Consider the following 20,859-nt stretch of genomic DNA (forward strand, 5'->3'; position numbering starts at 1 on the left):
GCCTGCTGCCAGCAACAGGAGAGCTCTAATGGAAAGCAGAGGAAATTACAGTTGTTGGGTCTTGTGGTCACAAGGGCATGTGCTACATTTGCAAGGTCATCATAGGACCATTCAGGGTGTAGTTTGCACACATTCTGCTGCTGAAAGGGAGATTCTTTCTCCTACCACATCCGGCACATGTTTTGCCAGAGGAAGGGCACGAGATCAAGAGCCTGGATGAGCTGGCTTGGTGTTTGCAGGCCACATCTCTAGTAAACCAATGACTCCCTTCTGACTCCCATGAAAGCCAACAGAGTTTATTCATTACCAAGTGTGAACAGCCATCACACAGGCTCCAGATTGCTTTCTCCTGCCTTGCCAAAAAGCACTTTTCAAAAAAAAAAAAAATTTTAAAAAAATCTAAAATAAAACTATCAACGTTTGATAGGAGGGAAACATTTTATCTTCCTTCATAGATGCAGAGAAATACAAGATTTATTTTGCCTATTATAAATCTAGGAATTAAAAGCAAACATGATACCATTATATAGAGCTACATTTAGGAAACCACACACAGTGTACTTAATATGTGGATAGCATATGTGCCTCGCCGGCAGCCCCCCTCCCGGACAGTCCGTTCCCTTTTTTCTTTTCTCCCTCGGCCCGGGAAGGAGCGGGACAACTCCAAGCGTCGGCTCGAGGGAGCGAGCGCGACCCTGGGCGCGGGTGTAAATCCGTCACCTGAGCGCCCGAGGGGCCGCGGCGAGGGCGAGGGCGCGCGGGCGGGTGGGGAGTGGCGCGGGCAGAGAGCGCGGCCCAGAGCGGCCGGGCGGGGAGGGAGCCGGCCGAGCGGAGAGCTGAGGCGGCCGAGGGGCGGGTCCAGGCGCGGCCGCTCAGAGGTGACCAAGAGGCAGGGGGGGGGGGGGCACACTCGACAACCAGCACGCCGAGAAGGTAAGAAGTTTCCACCTCCTCTCCGCTGTGGCTGCACTGGGTGGGGACAGAGCCGGGCGGGACGCCCCGGGGCCGCGGCGGGCCGTGTTCTCCTCTAGCGCCACGGCGCGAGGAGGCGGGGCAGCCGGCGGCGCTCCCGAAATCCACCCCCACCCCTCAACTTGGTCCCAAGTTTTCGAGGCGGCTGCGGGCGGGCGGACGGGCGGACTGGAGCGAGGGCTTCCCCGCGCCTTAGGTGAGCGGCGGGCAGTCGGGGACTCTGGGGACCCGGTGCCCTCGGGGAGGGAGCGGGATGCGGGGACCCGGGATACACGGAGCTGCCGGATCCCGCGGCAACTTTCCCAACTTGCGGGCCTGTTCAGAGCCCGAGCGGCGGCTGGGAACGGGGCCTGGGCTCGGCCCACGTGGGGACCGCAGCGATGCGGTGGGAGAGGAGAGGGAGCTATTCTTTTTTGTTGTTCCTGGGAATATTTCCTAGATTAATGGGGTCCAAAGTAGGTGATGAAGCTAGCGGTTTCCCTTACTTTAAATTTAGAGTTAAGCCTCAGGGCTATTTTAAATATTTTGTAAATGTTTGAAAGGTGGCTTCAGCAAGGATGAAGAGTTTGTTTTAGCAATGCTTGCACTCACTTGCTTGGCCTGACCTGCCAGGGTAATAGTGGTTTTTCTGGCTATTGTAAGACAGAAAAAACATCAATGGCATATTGCAACTATGTTATTTATAGTCTTCTAAATAAGTACAATTCCCAAATATTCCATACTGAATTGCTGAAAAGATTAAACAATAAAAAAGTCATTAACAGGATTGTGTGTAAATATTATGGTGCATGAAGATTTTTTTCTATGAATTACCATCAGTATCTTTGTTTTACATAAATTCCAGAGACACCCTGTTCATAGATCAGGTTATTCTCTCCTCTGAGGTTTTCCTTTTTAAATTTTAAAATTGAGAGTGGGTTACAAGTTGGGTTTCTTTGAAATGCTTACATGTTGGTTTTTGAGATTAAAATTCATTTTATACAAGGTGAGCATAGTTGATACAGGTTACAGTTTCACTATAGAGCCCTTGTACATAAAGCTTAGGTTGGGAGCAATTAATAGTCTTAACGTGATGAATGTATAAAGGAGCGGTGCTTTCTGAATTCCTCTGCAGATGGTCTCATTTACCATCTGCATCCTGACAAGAAACAGAGTTGAAAACGGCTGTTCTCCTGCAACATCTTTTGCTGGTCAGGAGTTACATAGTATAGCTGGTTAGTAAGCTCTCTAAAGAGCTAGAGGGAGCCTCATGATTTTATTAGATATACTTACCGTTTTTAAAAAAAGAACTCTGGCATTCAGAATGTTGCACAATAACTGGCTTAGAGTTTAGGCTTGGAGGTGACACATGACACACACACACACACACACACACACACACACACAGTGGTGAAAGCAACAGAATTTCCATTGAAAACAATGAAGGAATCAGCTAAGCTTTCTAGGACTACCTTGTAGGTGATTTGTTTGCTGTAAGGTGCAACCAAACATTCTGAGTGTTTGAGACTGTAGCCAGTGTGCCAGCTGAAGGAGCCCTTCTCAGGTTGTCAGGCCCACTTTCCAGGTGCCATTAAAAGCAGCTTCCCATCCAGTCACTGAGGAGCACGCTACCCTACTCTAGGTCACGAGACAGCTACTTCTCCCTGTGGATGATGTTTCCAAGTAGTTCTGCATACAACTCCAGATTATGGAGAAAACTTTCCTTCAAAAGAAGGAAGCTTTGTGTTGTCACCATAGACGGCAAATCATTTTAAAACTTGGCATATTTTTAATCAGTAAATAAGCTACATTTAGACATCAGGGTTGAATGTTTTCTTACTTCCTGTTTGGCATTTGTTAATCAGTCCAACGAGTAACATTTGTGATATGTTTATATTAAATAATCCGTGATAGTGATTGATTTTCATTATTTACATATTACTTTTTAGGGATGTTACTTTGACATTTATTTACCATTTAAGTAAATCTTATATCCAGGGATATAAACTGCCCAGATTTGTCTTCTTAGCACAGTAGCTCCCATTATGTTGCTAGCCAATAAAAGTCTTTATTTGTTGCTTATTAGAACCCTCAGTCCACTCAAAAGTTCAGCTATAATTTAATTTGGGTGTTCAAAGAGCCTCCCTTGTTTTAAAACACATTCTCAGTATTCCTTTACCATTTGTTGTGAGCCTATATTCTAACTCATGAATATGCATAAGAGCAGTAATACAGACATGCCATTTTAAAAGTTGTTGCCAAAACAGAAGTGTACCATTTTCTTTAAAAATTATGTATATGACAATGTAAATTTTGTCCTTTTTACTGCAGTTTCTTAGACATTCTGGAGCATTTTTACTTTTCCAGCAGTAATTTAAATTGTTTTCTCTACTGATTTAGGATTTGTTCCTCCAGGAATACAACCTTGAAGGTGTGGGGAGACAGGCCAAAGCTAAGCTTTGCAACCAAGAGTTCTGGTTAAAGTGCTTTCACAGTTGTAGCCCCTTGAAATTATAAGGTCTTTGTTTTGAAATTTACAAATTGCCAACCTGGTAAGTTCTTTATAGCAACTGCTGGCAGTTTTACAGAGTCCAAGATACTTGCGGGTTTCAGTTGAAGTGTAACCGATTACACAAGCTAAGGACCAGAACTCCAGTATCAGGGAATCCCTCCACATGGAAGGCAGGATGTGGAACTGCTAAATGAGTCACTGCATGTGTGTGTAACCAGTGAGAATCACATCAAGTCTGTCTTCTACATACAGGATTTAAGACTTATCAAAATGTACAGTATTGTCCTGGACCTGGGGTTCATGAGTTCACTGTCCCTGCTCTTTGTGTGTTTAGTACAGAGATGTAACAGCCCACACAAAAACATTTTTCTCTTATTATGACCTCAACATTTGCCAAAAGTGCCCCATACTGAAATTCCTTTTTGGTATCTTTTTTTCCCCTTAGTCCAAAGCCAGACGTGTACCCAGACACAAAGCCTCTGTGTATAGCAAGCTGTTTTAAATATTGTGACTCAGCAATGTGCTGTCCTTTCTCTGCTTGAGCCAAGGATCTCTGCTCAGTGTCTGTGGGTTACCAAGCTCCTTCTTTATTGTATGTCTTGTCAGCTATCCCTATTCATTTAACCTTTCATTAGCGTCTGTGCAGCTTCCCTGTCTGCAAAGGCAAGGAGAACCCGAAAGGCCCCACTGTCACAGTTATTAGATTTCTCCCTTACATCCCAGCAACCACAAAGAAGCAAGAGTGGAGACTATTGTCGTGCATGCTGCTGTCCTGGGGTGCAGCTCTTCTGTGCATGTCAAGGACATGTGCCACATGTTGATATGCATCCCAGGAATAAATGTGCAACATGGGGGATAGGCTGACAGAGGCAGCAATGAGCTTTGTAGGAGTTATTGCGAAGACCAACAGTTAGTGAGGGAATGTTGCTTAACCGGCCAAGGAGATAGACGGAGTTGAGAGTTGCCAAGATCTGCCTTGTGGAGCTTGTCAGTCCCATTGTTTTCATCTAAACTTCATTTGAGGGAAAATTGAATACCTTCAACAGGAATGAAAGTCTTCTTTTCTCCTTTAACCTTGGAGGGGGGAAATGTTATTTCTGATGACTATTATGGTGCATTACAACTATTTTTCTATGGACTAAAGATATGTGAATGATTATGTTACTTACGTCTCATAATTTTTACACACTGCAAAATTGTGAAAAATGTTTTAACAGGGATTTGTATGTTTTATAAATCTGGTTTTAAAATGGAGTATGTGAATCTCCTTGTGCTCCTGCTTTGCCGTGGCTGCCATAGCACAGTGTGCCTATCACCTGGTTTTTATACATGTGTTTTCATGCTTGCTGTAATATGGAGGAGAAGAGGAATGATTACAGGTCTCTTTCACATAATAATAAAGACAAATACTTGGATATGTAGAATGGAAAAGATTTCATTTTAAACATCATAATGAACTCTCAGAGCTGGAAGAGGGCTCAGTTGGTAGAGCGCCTCCCACAGGAGCATGAAGACTTGACCTTGCTCCCCAACATGTATAATGGGCCAGCCAGCATGGCACCTTTCACTGCTGTTCTCAGGGCTGGGAAGGCAGTGACAGGCAGGTCCCTGGGGTTCACTAGCCACCCAGCTCAGCCTCATTGTTGAGGAGAAGGCAGGGAATCACCATGAATGCCATTGGTTCTGGTGTCTAATCTTGACCCACTCAGTGTTTGGGGATGTCTGCCTTGGAATGCAGAGTTTAAAGTGAGCATACAGTATAATGGCTTCAGTTACGGCGTTTCTGTGCATAGGCTTCCTTCTCCTTGTGGCACTGCCTGCTCATTCCTATTAGCCAAACAACCAGTTTGGTAATCTCAATGGCTGCCTCCCCACAACTGCTTGGTGATATAAATCCTAGTGGTTTAGTTTTAACTGCTTTATTGTGAGATACCTCACATACCACCATGTAATCACCATTTAAAATGTACATTAATAATACCCCATTATATGGATACACAGTTTCTTTTAGCATCATCAATTTATGGATTTTTTACTATTATGCATAATGCTGCTGAGAACTTTCTTTGGGAGAGGGTCAGATGTTTTTATTTCTCTTGGATGTATACCTCTAAGAAGAATTGTTGGATCATGTGGCCTTCTTTTTGTCCATTTGAGTTGTCTTCAGAAAAACAAACCAAAACCAAAAACCAAAAAAACCTCTTGTGGTCTTAAAAAATACATATGTGGTAAAAGTTAGGACTATGTGTCCCGTGTTGCCTGTTGGCTCTCTCTTTTACCATGTGGGTTTCAGGGGTTGAACTCAGGATTTCAAGCCTGGTGGCAAACACCTTTACCTGCTGAGGCATTCACTTCCCCTAGATTGTCTTTTTATAGTTGAGGTATAAAAGCTGTTGATACAGTGTGGTTACAATCCTCTATCTGATTCAAGATTTGCAAATACTTTCTCCCATTCAGTGAGCTGTCTTTTTATATTTTTGATGCCCTTTGAAACAATTTAAATTTTTTTGAAAGAAGTTTAAGAATGTTTTTTTCCAGACAAGATGTTATTACATGTTAAATGTTAACTCAATACTAGTGACAGTGAGCAACAGTGGCCCTCAGAAACATTCCTAACACTGTCTATCATTTTAATTTTGATGAAGTCCAACTTACATAATATTTTCCTTGTTCTCAGTTTTGGAATGTTGTCAAAAATAAAGCAAAACCAACCAACCAGACAAACAAAAACCAAACCCCAAAACATGGTCTCACTTTACCCCTGTGTTTCTTTCCCTCCTTCTTTCCGTCCTTCTGGATAACACTATGACGTAGGGTTGCTAGATCATACCATGTGGTAGTCTGCCTTTTGTAGTTTGAGAAATTGCCTTTTTGGGGGTGGGGTTAATAACATTTGTACCATTTTATGCTCTTGCCAAGAGTGTCTATGTGTTGTATTTTGTGTGTCCATGTTGTCATCAATGCCTGCTGTTAAAGTTAAAGATTTCCTCTCTTTCAAAATGGTTGGAATAAAACATCAGATTTCTTTGGAAACAGTCTCACTCCAGAGCCTATTAGCTCTAAATAAAATTAACAGTGGACTTTGTTTTTAATCTCATAAGTTCTGCCAGGTCTAAAGCCAAATTTAAATGTCATCAGTTTACTTACAATAGTGTCTAGTGCATGAGTTAAATTCATTACTCAGTGCACTTCTTAAACAGCCTTCCTGTTTTTAAGAGATGAGGTATGCATCCTTATTTCTTAGGTGGTTGCTACCTGATTCTAAAGAAAGGGACAGCAAATCCATACCCCTAGTCTACCCTCGTTGTAGCCAGTGATTGCCACTTGTTTTCTGGTGTCCCCTTAGTGGCTTCAATGGACTGTTGGGGGTGATGAGTCTCCTGATGCTTTAATCCCAGAGCTCTGGAGGCAGAGGCAGTGGCTTTCTGTGAGTCTGAGTCCAGCCTGGTCAGGAGAGGAAGTTCCAGGACAGCCAAGACTGAACTTGTTTGTCTGGAGAAACAAAGGAAAAGAAAATTATAGGAAAGACTTGGAGCTGTTTATTGGTCATTGATCACAGTAGCACTTGTGATCCCAAAGAGCAACCACACAATGACACAATGACAGGGAGTTTGTGTGAGTGTGTACAAATGTGTGGCAGGAGTGTCCATGAGAAGTTGGGAGATGTTCCTGTGATCCCAGCTCCCTGAAGATAGAGGTGGGAAGAGTGCCTGGGAGTTAGGTAAGAGAAAGAGAAATAGAGATCGGATGGACAAATACAGGTATATTTATTTATGACATAGATCAATAATGAGTGGGTCACCAAATGTTTTAGTACTATTATGAAATTATATTTCTGAAGTACTGATATGACAGTATCATAAATCTTTTTCATGCTTTGTACTAAACCCAGTATGGCATGGGACAAGCATTCCGTTATTCGGATTTTAAGAGCCATCAGATGAATGTCTGTGTGCTATATGTAGAATAACTCACTGGGGGTTTTACATGAGACCTTAGGCTGGTGGTTTTCAACCTGAGGTTCACGACCCCTTTGGGGAGTCAAACAGCGCTTTCACAGGGGTTGCATATCTGAAATCTGCATATCTGGTATGTATATTACAGCTCATAACAAGGAAAAATGGACTGGAGCATGAAGGATCTGGTGGAAGGAGGATGGAGGGTACTGGGAGAGACAACTGGAATTGGGTGGCATTTCAAAGGTGAGGTAGAAACCTAGTGCAGTAGAAACTCTTAAGGAACCTACAAGGATGACCCTGGCTAAGACTCCTAGGGGTACAGAGCTTGAGTGAGCTGTCTTCTGTAACCAGGCAAAACTTCCAGTGGTGGGAGTGGGACATCAACCCAGTCACAAAGTTTCAGTATATGATTTATCCTACCTGTAAGGTGGCACTGAACTTGTGGGTGTGGCCAGCCAATCAGTCTCCATCTTGAGACTCATGCTATAAGAGGAAGTCCACCCCTGACACTGCCTGGAGGACCAAGAGCAGAGACTGGATAGTCCAGAGTCCCAGGATAGAACCAAACATGAGCAGTCAATGAAATGATTCTGCTATACTCATAGACCAGAACCTAAAGCCTAGCATAATCATCATCAGAAAGTCTTCATCCAGCAACTGATGGGCACAGATGCAGAAGCCCACAGCCAAATATTAGACTGGATTCAGGGAATTCTGAGCCAGAAGAGGGGTCAAGAATACAAGAAAAACCAGAGTCAACAACCAGGGTTCATCAGGTGCTCAGGGAGACTGAAGTGGCAATCAGGGAGCCTTCAGGGGTCTGACCTAGGCTCTATGCATGTATGCTATGGTTTGTATAGGTTGATCTTCTTGTGGGAAATTGTCTTTGACTCTTTTACCTGCTCTTGGGACCATTTTTCTTCTACTCGGTTGCCTTGTCCAGCCTAAAAATGAAGGGAGGTAACTAGTCTTTTTGCAACTTACTGTGCTGTGTTAATATCCCTGGGAGGCCTGTAGAGGAGGAATGGATCTAGGGGAGAAGGAAGGTTCAGGGAGAGACTTGGAGGAGAGGAGGGAAGGGAAACTGAGTTAGGGATAAAATTGTATGAAAGAATAAAAAAAATAAAAATTTACAGTAGCAAAATTTTTTATAACGTAGGAATGAAAATAATTTTATAGTTGGGGGTCACCACAATAAGAGGTGCTATATTAAAAGGTCACAGCATTAGAAGGTTGAAAACCACTGCCTTTAGACAGTCCTGTACTGATTGATTAAAACAGAAAAGCTCTTAAACTTTGTGAGGTTTTTATGTGTAAGTTCTACATCCTGCCCAGGTGTGTGAGTTCTAGTTGCTTTGTTTTGCAAAGTAGAACTCAACATTTAGACATTTTTAGTTTTGTTTTGTTTTGAGATGGAATGGGGTGGGGTCTGGGTGGGCCGGGGTTGGGTGGGGTGAGGGGCAGTGGTGTCTCAGGTTGGCTCCAAAGTTGCTATGTAGCCAAGGCTGGTTTGGATATCCTGATCCTTATTGTCTGGCCAGTGCTGGTACTGCAGTGTGAACACCCAGTCCAAGCTACATTTCCTTTTTTATTTTAGAAGGTAAAATTTATCAAACTTTTGAGGTTTTATGATATAAAAAATTTGGTGCTCAAGGTCTTATGTGTGAAGTAGAAGCAATAACCCTAAAATTAAGCAGTATAAAATGCAGTACAGGATAAATACCATTAAAGAATAACCACAGAGTGAAAACAAGTCTTTTGTCTTCTATGCTATATCTAGAAACATCATTTTTTCAATGTTCTTTTCAAAGCAACCTTTCCTTTAGTGGCTTATCGTTCTTTTTTTTCCCCATTGACTGAGAGGTGGGAGTAACAGAAGCACACATGTGTGCATACACATGCACACACACACCCACCCACCCACCCACACACACACACCCTTATATATGGTTATGTGGGAGTAAGCTGCATCCATACCTGTGGATGGGAGGGGTAAGAGTAGCATGCACGTGTGTGTGTGTGTGTGTGTGTGTGTGTGTGTGTGTGTGTGTGTGTGTGAGCACAAGCACAGGCTTGGGAACACGTGCAACACAGTATATATCCTATGAGGGCAAACATCTCTGTGCCCTGTAGATAGAACTGACGTGTCTTTGCAGCCTCATTTAGGTCAGTATTAAATTATCCGAATGTTTCTCATTACTTTGTGCTTTGGAATATGATCAGAGGACATTACGGATGGACATGGGAGTCTTGAGTACTTCCTCTCTGATAGGGAGAGTTCTAATTGTGTTGATTCCAGGGCAACTCTGGCCCCTCTCCTAGGCTGAGCACTTAGGTAAAGAACCCCAACAGCTTTTACCCCTCTTAGTTTTTTTCAGCCTCCCCTTTCCATATAGCTTAGCATATCCCTTATCTTTATATGTTTCAATGTTCTCAAGCAGGTGTTCTGGGAGCACCTTACTGAAGGGGCTGTGCCTGGTCCAGTTTTTGACGGGTTTTATGAGAATAGCAGTGCTCACTTTCCTCTTTGGCATTTCTTGGGGCATATTCCATGCTGCTTCCCTGTGTGCAGCACTGTGTTAGTGTGGGGTAGGTGACCATGGAGACAGGCCAGAGGCAAAGACTGTGGCCTGTAGGACGAAGGAGCCACATCATTTAAAGAAAGGGCTTGGGTCTAGTTACAAAGTACTGGAGAAAGCCATCTCCTGCTTTTGGTATTGGTGTGTTCCTCTTTTCTTTTCTGCTTCTCTTTTCTCTTAAGTTTGGGCCAATATTAGATACTTAGTAAAGATTCATAATAGTATTGCATACTATGTGATATCAGACTTCCAATGCATTGTTTTATGATGAACAAGAGATGAAAAGTGAAAGCCATCTCTGTCATTTGACACCAGCACTGACTTTTTCAGGATACTTATTTTGAGCTTACAGCTCTTTGTCCCTTCGTGAACACTTTATGGAGACAGACAGACTTGTTACGAGAAGAGAAGGTATAAAGATAAGAAGACCCTCAACATCCACTTGATAGCACCCGTGAGACAGAAGCCGGTGGAGCCACCGGTGCTCACCACTTTCCTATGCACAGTTTTAGTCTCAGTTTTCAGTAGTGTGCAAGTTTTAAGAGTACTCGCTCTAAAGTGAGACATTTTTATTTGTTTAAAACTTTAAAATTCTCACATTTAAAATTTTACATTTGGATATTTGTGTTCTAAATAGAAGATTAAGTGGAGGTGGGTGGAGGGGAGAATGAAGAAATTACAGAGGTGGTGTGGAGCAATGATGGAAATATTAGTAGAAAGATGTGTTGACGAGCTGAGATCTAGTCTGCTCAGAGAACCCCGTGCTTAGGTGCTATAGGCCTTGGAATCAGTTGATTGATTGATCCTTATCCAGACCCAACCCCAGCTACATGATCTTTTCCAGCACCTATTTCTCAGGAACCACCCCTCCTCCCCATCTTCCTCTTCTGTCCTCTGAATTTTATTGGGCAAGTCTCATCAGGTAGACCTGCCCCCCTGTCACTCACAGCTTTTGATGCCACCATCTTGCCCTAAGATACATCATGTGCAATGCACAAGTCTTATGTTTGTTGAGTGCAACATTTAAGAATTCTATCACGAAGCACCCACTCTTGAGCCTTTCTTCTTCAGCTTCATGAAGTCTGTGAATTATATCTTAGGTATTCTAAACTATTGGGCTGATATCCACTTATCAGTGAGTGCATACCATGTGTGTTCTTTTGTGATTGGGTTACCTCACAATGATATTTTCTAGTTCCATCCATTTGCCTAAGAATTTCATGAATTCATTGTTTTTAATAGCTGAGTAGTACGCCATTGTATAAATGTACCACATTCTCTGTATCCATTCCTCTGTTGAAGGACATCTGGGTTCTTTCCAGTTTCTGGCTATCATAAATAAGGCTGCTATGAACATAGTGGAGTATGTGTCATTATTACATGTTGGAGCATCTTCTGGGTATATGCTGGAGTGGTCCTCAGATAATACTGTGTCTAGTTTTCTAAGGAACTGACAAACTCATTTCCAGAGTGGTTGTACCAGCTTGAAATCCCACTAACAAAAGAGGAATGTTCCTCTTTCTCCACATCCTCACCAGCATCTGCTGTCACCTGAGTTTTTGATTGTAGCCCTTCTGACTGGTGTGAGGTGAAATCTCAGGGTTGTTTTGATTTGCATTTCCCTGATGATTAAGGATGTTGAACATTTTTTTAGGTGCTTCTTGGCTGTTTGATATTCCTCAGTTGAGAGCTCTGTTTAGCTTGGTACCCCATTTTTAAAAGGTTTATTTGATTGTTTGGAGTCTAATTTCTTGAGTTCTTTGCATATATTGGATATTAGCCCTCTATTAGATGTAGGATTGGTAAAGATCTTTTCCCAATCTATTGGTTTCCGCTTTGTCCTATTGACAGTGTCCTTTACCCTACGGAAGCTTTGTAATTGTATAAGGTTCCATTTGTCAATTCTTGATCTTAGAGCATAATCCATTGGTATTCTGTTCAGGAACTTTTCCCCTGTGCCCACGTGTTCAAGATTCATCCCCACTTTCTTCTCTACATGCTTCAGTGTGTCTGTTTTATGTGTAGATCCTTGATCCACTTGGACTTGAGCTTTGTACAAGGAGATAAGAATGGGTCAATTTGTATTCTTCTACGTGCTGTTCAACCTCCAGTTGAACCAGCGTCATTTGTTAAAAATGCTGTCTTTCTCCCCCCACTGGATGGTTTTAGCTCTTTTGTCAAATATAAGTGACCATAGGTGTGTGGGTTCATTTTTGGGTCTTCAATTCTATTCCATTCATCTTCTTGCTTGTCTCTTTACCTATACCATGCAGTTTTTTTTTTTTTATCACTATTGCTCTATAATACAGCTTGAGGTCGTGGACCATGATTTCCCCAGAAGTTCTCTTATTGTTGAGAGTAGTTTTTGCCATCCTGAGTTTTTTGTTATTCCAAATGAATTTGAGAATTGCTCTTTCTAACTCTATGAAAAACTGAGTTGGAATTTTGATGGGGATTGCATTGAATCTGTAGATTGCTTTTGGCAAGATGGCCATTTTTACTATATTAATCCTACCAATCTATGAGCATAGGAGATCTTTCCATCTTCTGAGATCTTTTTTATTATTTTCCCCATAATTTTGAAGAGCTTAGACTTTTAAATAAACTTAGTTAGTTTTATTGTTCCTATGATTGAAATTTCTAGAAACAATTTTATTAGGATATAATACACATACAGTTTAATGTTGTAACGCTCTGCAATTACAATTATAATTTTGAAGATACAGGAATAGATGATATATGTCATGTCTGTAAGTATGGTTATGCACTGACTTTAACCTCTTAAGTGAGATAAGATTGTATAATATAGGCTTGAGTAGCTCAGTGGTAGAGAGCTTACCTAACATGTGCAAAATCCTGGGTTTGATGCCCTCCCCCCAACAACAACAAAAAATATATTTCTAGTATTCAGGAGGTAGAGGAAGGAGGATCAGGAGTACAAGGACATCATGAGTTCAAGACCAGTCTGTGGACATGAGATCAAGACCAGACTGCACATGAAATCCTGTCTCAAAAAGCAAAAAACATAACCTTTGAAGAACTTTAATTAGGTATTTGGTGAGATCTACACACCTGAATGATCTATTAAGGTAATTAATGTATTACTAAATATCTAGGGAAAATCAAAAAGCACAAATAAGCAGAAATATACACTATTCTTGATAAATTAGTTATCATGGAAGATCAGGTAGTAATGGTGCCATAGCTGTAAATGCCTGCCTTAGAGCTATTCATTTGAAATTGGTTTCAGACACCCATGTCTAATTCTTGTAATGCTATCAAGATTTCTGTGACCTAAGTTTTGGCTTTCTGAATCATTGGATAACATGATGCATCTGGTTGGTGATAAAATAATATAATTCCATTTTTGATCAGAAAAGTCAAAATTAAGTTTTTGAATTCAATTAATAAGTTGACTCCAAAAATAGTTATAAATGGTGAGTTAGACATTTGAGCAAGTGTAATGTTGGAAGTATCCTGCAGTGATAGCATTGATGTTGGTTTCTTTCCCCTACAATGTTTAGAACTTTAAATACATTTGAAAAAAAGAAAACAGAGCTGTGTAAGAATTGATGTGAAGTTTTATGCAGATAAAGATTAACATACATGCCTGTTGTAGCATCTTTCTGTTGACCAACTTGTTGTTTTATAGACTTAAATAACCAACTCCATTTGCCAAACCACTGATAGTTCTCCTTTAAGATAGATTTTATGAATTCAGAGTAAAAATACTATTCTCCATTGCCTGTGAAAGCTTCTGAAGAGACTACAGGGACAGAGTCTTGCTGAGAATGTGAGGCTGGTTTCCAGCTCAGTCCTGCTTCGCTCTCCCAAGGGTTGCCATTGTGGGCATATGTGACCACACATAGCTACGAAAAGTTTTAAGCGGAATGTGAGATGGCAGGGGTACCCTGTGACATTAAACAGTTTTATAGAGAGCTTTTAGGCTCAAAAGTAAAAGCTGACGTATAAACCTACATTGTATATTTTCTCTTGGTTGAGCAAATCTGTGTGTTGTGCATAAACAAATCCTCGTGACATTAGAAAGGTAAAATCTGGGGAAGCAGAAATTTGTTCAAGTATTTCTGGGGCTGATACTCATGTCAAAATAAAAGGCAGTTATTAAACAGTTTCTATTGTGTGGACTGTATGTGGACTGTATGTGTGTGTTTGAGTACATGCGCATGCATGTAGGTACCCATGCCTGTTCTGTGTATATGGAGAGCAGAAGGTAGCATCCAGTCTTCCTCTGTTGCTTTTCTTTGGGAGATGGGGTCTTTTGCTGAACTTGGAACTCACAAAGGCTAACCAGCAAAAACCAGCCTATCTCTGCCTCCACCTCTCAGTATTTGGATTATAGATGTGTATTGCCATGTTTTATGTGGGTATAGAGGTCCTAAATTCAGGTGCTCATGTTTGCATACCAAGCACTTTACCCTGAGTCATTTCTCTAGTCCCTTGATTTTTAAAGTTAACTTATTATTATGCATACATATACATGCATATCATGTATATCTGGTTTTTTTGTAGCTCCTGTAAATTGTGTTTTGATAAACCCATTTATTTTTATGACTTCTTGGGTATCAATTAAGAAAATAATTATTGTTGGATGTGGTGGTTTGTTTTTGTAATCTGAGCATTCTGGAGCTGAGGCAGGAGGATTATCAGTATTTTGAAGTCATTCTGGACTCCAGAGTGGGTTCTGGGACAGATTGGACCAGAGTGAGACATTGCCTCAAAAAGAAAAGCATTTTTTATTAATTAGGTCGATTTTGGCTAAATTACACTGTTAAAATTTCTTCTGCTTCATCCTACTACCTTTCTTTTTTTTTTAATTTTTTTTATTATTCGATATAATTTATTTACATTTCAAATGATTTCCCCTTTTCTAGCCCACCCACTCCCCGAAAGTCCCGCAAGCCCCCTTCTCTTCCCCTGTCCTCCCACCCACCCCTTCCCACTTCCCCGTTCTGGTTTTGCTGAATACTGTTTCACTGAGTCTTTCCAGAACCAGGGGCCACTCCTCCTTTCTTCTTGTACCTCATTTGATGTGTGGGTTATGTTTTGGGTATTCCAGTTTTCTTAATAGTAGAAAATACTAATATTGCGTGGGATCTGTAGATCTTAGAATTATTTTATTGTTATACAATAGAAAAACAATGTTCAGAATTCATACTTGGGAGTCATATTCTTCCCAGAAAATGGGTAGATTTTTAGGGTTGGGGTGGGGTAGCAGTTGAATCATTTCTTTCGCTCCAGCTTTATCTGTAATATTGGAACTTTTGGATCTGTAAAAATTCTGAGGTGCTCGCTCATGTTGGAAGTAAACATTAGTACTTTTCTTTTCTTGTTAGCTGTAACCTACTACACATTTTCTTTTGGCCAAATCTCAGTCTTTTGTAAAACTTACATAACAGGCTTCTTACATAGTTCTGTGATGGAAGAGAGGGCTCTCTGCAGGCCTTATTTTAAGATGGTAGGCTCTGCTGGACCAAAACCTGAGGGCGTAATTAACAGTGTCTGTGGAGGGACCACGTGCACTGACTTCATGGGCCATTTGGCCTACTAGATGGGATTTAGGTCATCATTCATTGTCGTGTGCTGTATTCCTGTGGGAGTATAAGGTCTAGCTGCTTTACATTGAGTAAGTTCCGAATGTTTTATCTTGTTCCAGGGTGGGTGATTATACTCGAGAATGCACTTAATTACAAGCTTTATGTGTCTAACATCCATTCAGCCTACATCCTCTTCACTGCACCTGACATCATCTATGGAATTTCATTTGCAGGTTTTGGGAAGTCTAAAGCTGTCACATTTGAAATCTGCTTTGTGATGTGTGTGTGTGTGTGTGTGTGTGTTGTGTGTTGTGTGTTGTGTGTGTTTCCACCTTGCCATTTTGGAACTTTTTTGATTAGAATTTATGTATTAGTATTAATGTTATCAACAAAACAAACACATTTGCTAAAATTCTCAGGAAAGAGGCATCATTTATGAGTGGCAGGTGATCTGAGAATGTTTGTAGTCAGGTGTGGAAGCCACAGGCCCATGTTGATAGCCTCATCTATTGCTTCAGTTGTTGAGAGAGGGCTCTGACTGAACCTGAGTTCACCCTTCCAGCTAGCCTGCCTGGCCAGCCACCTGTGGGAGGCTTACTGCTGCCTCAGCAGCACGAACTTACAGATGTGTGCTTCCATGTTCTGCCTCTTAACATCTTTTTAATGTTACGATTTTATTATTGGATAACAATCTAATTGGTCATGATTTACTACTAAGTTTTTTTGATAGAATCATCTTCCATTTAATTTTTTTACATAGTTCTTTTGGTTTAAGGGGCAGGTATCTTTACATCTCTCAGACAGACTTTGTCAACATCAAGTCGTGTTGCCTCAGGTGTTTTATTTTCAAGATTTTGATTTATTCATGATTGAGAAGCCTGTAATTAGATTTCAGGATTTTATCAGAATTTATAAGTGCATTTGGTCACTGTGCAACTTCTTTGGAAGATACATATTTTCCCTTTATTTATATTTAATGTGTGTGTGCATACGTGCACATGCATGTGCATGGGATTGGATGCTTTCCTTCAACCATGCGGGTCTCAGACATCAAACTCAGGTTGTCAACCTTGGTGGCAGGCACCTCTGTCCGTTGAACAACCCCACCAGTCCTGTTCTTTTTCTATCAAACAAATTTTCTTACATAAACTTCTTTAATGTGGAAGGCTTAGAGAAAGAGGGGAGTAGGTCTCTCTCTTTTTTTTTTTTTCATTTCTCCTGAGAAGTCTTTAAAAAGATGTTTATACAAATCAAATATGCTTATAACTTAAAAGAAATAATTTGGTGTGGCAAGTATTAGGTAATAATAATAAAAAGTATATACACACTCTGTAACCTTTCTTTGAGTCTTTGGTTTAAGTCCTCTGTCATACAGTGCCAAAGCATTGTTCTGAGCTGTGTGTGTTGAAACATGCATGCCTGTCCTAGTGTCGTAACTAATTATATCTCTGACATGCTTACTTCTAGTAATTGGATGTCAACCTCCCACAGCATGTGTTTTAACTTTTAGCTTTATCTGGAGGACCTGCTATAGGAATGAAGTTTTTACCACATAGCAGCTTAACAGTGTACACAGATCCTGTTTAAAATATACAATATACTTTATGTTTTGCAGAAATAGTGTATGTCCAGGGGAAAGGTTTTTTTCCTTTTATTGAAAATTATTTTTTCTTGCATAATATATCCTGATCAGGGTTTCCCCTCCCCTGCTCCTCTCTGTTCCTCCCCACATCCTTTCTGGTGTGGCTCCATTCCTTTTCAGTCTCCTTTGAAAAGAATAGGATTCTAAAAGATAATAATAAAATATAATAAGATCAATCATTGCATCCAAGTTGGCTAAGGCAAAACAACAGAAGGAGAAGATCCAAGAGAAGGCTACAGAATCAGACACACTTGTCCATACCTTCCGGAATCCCTTAGGATCACTGAACTAGAATCCATATCGTATCCGCAGAGGACCTGCTGCAGACCTGAGGAAGGACCCTGTGTGCATGCTGCTCTGTCTCTGTGAGTTCCTATGAGCTTTACTCAGCTGATTTAGAGGACCCTGTTTTCTTGGTGTCCTCCCCCCTCTGGCTCTTAGGCTCTTTAACATCTTCTTCCCCCAGGTCCCCTGAACCCAGAGGGGAGGACATTCCATTTAGGGCTGATGGAGGGCTTGGTGGAGACATCCCATTTCTGGCCCCAGTGTCTCTCACTCTCTGTGTAATGTCTGGTTAGATCTCTATCTGTTCCCATCTGCTGCAGGAGGAAGCTTCTCTGATGCTGGCTGACGAAGGCACTGATCCTCTGTGGTTCTCCCGGATTGTAACTTGGTTATCACTGACTTAACAGCTAGTACACATATAAGTGAATACATACCATGTGTCTTTCTGAGTCTGAGGAAAAAGTCTAAGCAGTGAAAAAAAATTTTAGTTGAGCTGACATGCATATCTGCCTTTGCTGATAATTATACACTGTGTCAGCTGACTTTGCTGTTTCATCTCTGGATTGACAGCTCAGTATGAGAGTGAAGTTTTTCAGAGTTTATTTTCCCTTCAAGTTTTTCAAAGATCAACTTGTAGAAGAGACTGGATGAAGTGCTGGTCACTTAATCTTCATGGTCGACAATGATTTGACAAATATTCTATGAAAATGCTCCAAGAAGAATTTTTTCCAGACCAATTTAGAAATTCTGTCTTGGACATGCTTGTGACTAGAGCAGTAAATGTTTGTTATGTGCACAAGCATGTATGAAAATATGTGATCCTTGTCTATGCCTGCTGAAAGAGAACTTTACCAGTTCTAAGTCTCTGAACTGTAGTCCCATAGAAATTAAAGTCTTAAGACTGGGAGCAGTTAATGCAGTGATGGTTTGTGGTGGTTAGCATTGTGCTGTGCTGCATGGTGACTGTACTCTGTGGACTTAAGAGATTCCAGTCAGCACTTGGGAAGGAATACACCACAGGATCTGTGACAATTAAAGATTTTTAAAGTGAAAGATTCAATGTATGTGGGCATGTGTGTATGTGTACATATGTAGAGACCAGAAGACAGCAGTTAGCTAGGCTGGCTGGCCAGGAAGGTCCAGAGGTTCTCTTGTGTCTGTTTCTCTACACTGGGGATACCAGCGTGTGTTATCTATCAGACCTGCCAGTTTTAGGTCTTCAAGCTTTCAAGACAAGTGCTTTATAAACCACCTGAGCCATTCCCCCAAATCCTGAAGTAAAATCTTTAAATTACTGCCTAAACATAACTGTCTTTAAATTTCATATCACATTTAAAAGGTTAGGCTTGTTTGGGTCTTGAGGTCAGCAATAGTACAGAGGCATTGGGTTTAAATTCTATGTCCTGCAGTGTATTCATAAATGATTTTTAGGACTAATAATTTGTATTCCTAAATAATTTTTCTGTTTTGAAAATTGAACTCCCAAGGATTTCTCCCTAATAATATATAATAATTTGTACATTAGAAAAAGTTAGATGGCCAAATTAAAGTAATAGAAAGGGTCTTTACACTTTTCCAATCCATTTCTTTTAGCCATCTTTTGTAGTATTAATCAAATTAATGCAGATATGTTTGATTTTAAGTTAGGTGAGAAAATTAGAATTCACAGCTGGTAGACTACATGAGAGGAAGCTAAGTTTGAAATTGTGGGATCCCCAGCAGCTCTGTCCAAAGCTAGCTGTCAGCTTGGCTAATAATAGGAGCAGCCTTGTCAGTAGACTGAAATCCCAGGGGCTGGGGATGCTAAGGCTGTAAGGTGCTGAACTGGGCATGCGGCATCCTCCACAGGGAGTTGGATGTTTTGTTTGTCACAGGTGACTGAGTTAGGGAGACCTGCTGCTGCTTGGGCTAATGACACAGACTTGTACAGAGTACAGAAGACTTTGTACAGTGGTGAATTTGGAATTACTGGACAGCTAGCTGATTAAAGAAATAAAAACTTTACTGGTTAAATCAGAGTTTCTCTCAGAATTCTACCTAACAAATCCTTCCCTTAAAAAGAAATGTTTCTCTTCTGTTAAGGGATACCTGGGTTCTTTCCAGCATCTGGCAATTATAAATAGGGCTGCTATGAACATAGTAGAGCATGTATCCTTATTACATGGTGGGGAATCCTCTGGGTATATGCCCAGGAGTGGTATAGCAGGATCTTCTGGCAGTGAGGTGCCCAGTTTTCTGAGGAACCGCCAGACTGATTTCCAGAGTGCTTGTAGCAATTTGCAACCCCACCAGGAGTGGAGGAGTGTTCCTCTTTCTCCACATCCTCCCCAACACCTGCTGTCTCTTGAATTTTTAATCTTAGCCATTCTGACTGGTGTAAGGTGAAATCTCAGGGTTGTTTTGATTTACATTTCCCTAATGACTAATGAAGTTGAGCATTTTTTAAGGTGTTTCTCTGCCATCCGAAGTTCTTCAGGTGAGAATTCTTTGTTTAACTCTGTCCCCCATTTTTTAATAGGGTTGTTTGGTTTTCTGGAGTCTAACTTCTTGAGTTCTTTATATATATTGGATATTAGCCCTCTATCTGATGTAGGATTGGTGAAGATCTTTTCCCAGTTTGTGGATTGCCGATTTGTCCTTTTGATGGTGTCCTTTGCCTTACAGAAACTTTGTAATTTTATGAGGTCCCATTTGTCAATTCTTGATCTTAGAGCATACGCTATTGGTGTTCTGTTCAGAAACTTTCTCCCTGTACCGATGTCCTCAAGGGTCTTCCCCAGTTTCTTTTCTATTAGCTTCAGTGTCTGGCTTTATGTGGAGGTCCTTGATCCATTTGGATTTGAGCTTAGTACAAGGAGACAAGGATGGATCAATTCCCATTCTTCTGCATGCTGACCTCCAGTTGAACCAGCACCATTTGTTGAAAAGGCTATCTTTTTTCCATTGGATGTTTTCAGCCCCTTTGTCGAGGATCAAGTGACCATAGGTGTGTGGGTTCATTTCTGGATCTTCAATCCTGTTCCATTGATCTGCCTGCCGGTCACTGTGCCAATACCATGCAGTTTTTAACACTATTGCTCTGTAGTATTGCTTGAGGTCAGGGATACTGATTCCCCCAGAATTTCTTTTGTTGCTGAGAATAGTTTTAGCTATCCTGGGTTTTTTGTTATTCCAGATGAATTTGAGAATTGCTCTTTCTAACTCTGTGAAGAATTGAGTTGGGATTTTGATGGGTATTTCATTGAATCTGTATATTGCTTTTGGCAAAATGGCCATTTTAACTATATTGATCCTGCCGATCCATGAGCGTGGGAGGTTTTCCCATTTTTTGAGGTCTTCTTCCATTTCCTTCTTCAGAGTCTTGAAGTTCTTGTCA

General features: G+C 41.0%; 1 protein-coding gene across 16 annotated transcripts in view; it reads left to right on the top strand.

Annotated features, from left to right (window-relative positions):
• Window positions 1-1,097: 1,097 nt before the first annotated feature.
• Window positions 1,098-20,859, top strand: part of LOC127696398 (uncharacterized) — an 837,478-nt gene continuing 817,716 nt past the window's right edge. For 5 of the 16 annotated variants that reach the window (XM_052199108.1, XM_052199109.1, XM_052199110.1 and 2 more), the window contains exon 1: window positions 1,108-1,168. The gene's annotated coding sequence lies outside the window, so the exon portion shown is untranslated. Of the gene's footprint in view, window positions 1,169-20,859 lie in introns of all 16 variants that reach the window. The other 11 variants (XM_052199097.1, XM_052199098.1, XM_052199112.1 and 8 more) reach the window with 7 other exon arrangements.

This window comes from Apodemus sylvaticus, chromosome 11 (assembly GCF_947179515.1).
Source record: "Apodemus sylvaticus chromosome 11, mApoSyl1.1, whole genome shotgun sequence".
NCBI lineage: Eukaryota > Metazoa > Chordata > Mammalia > Rodentia > Muridae > Apodemus > Apodemus sylvaticus.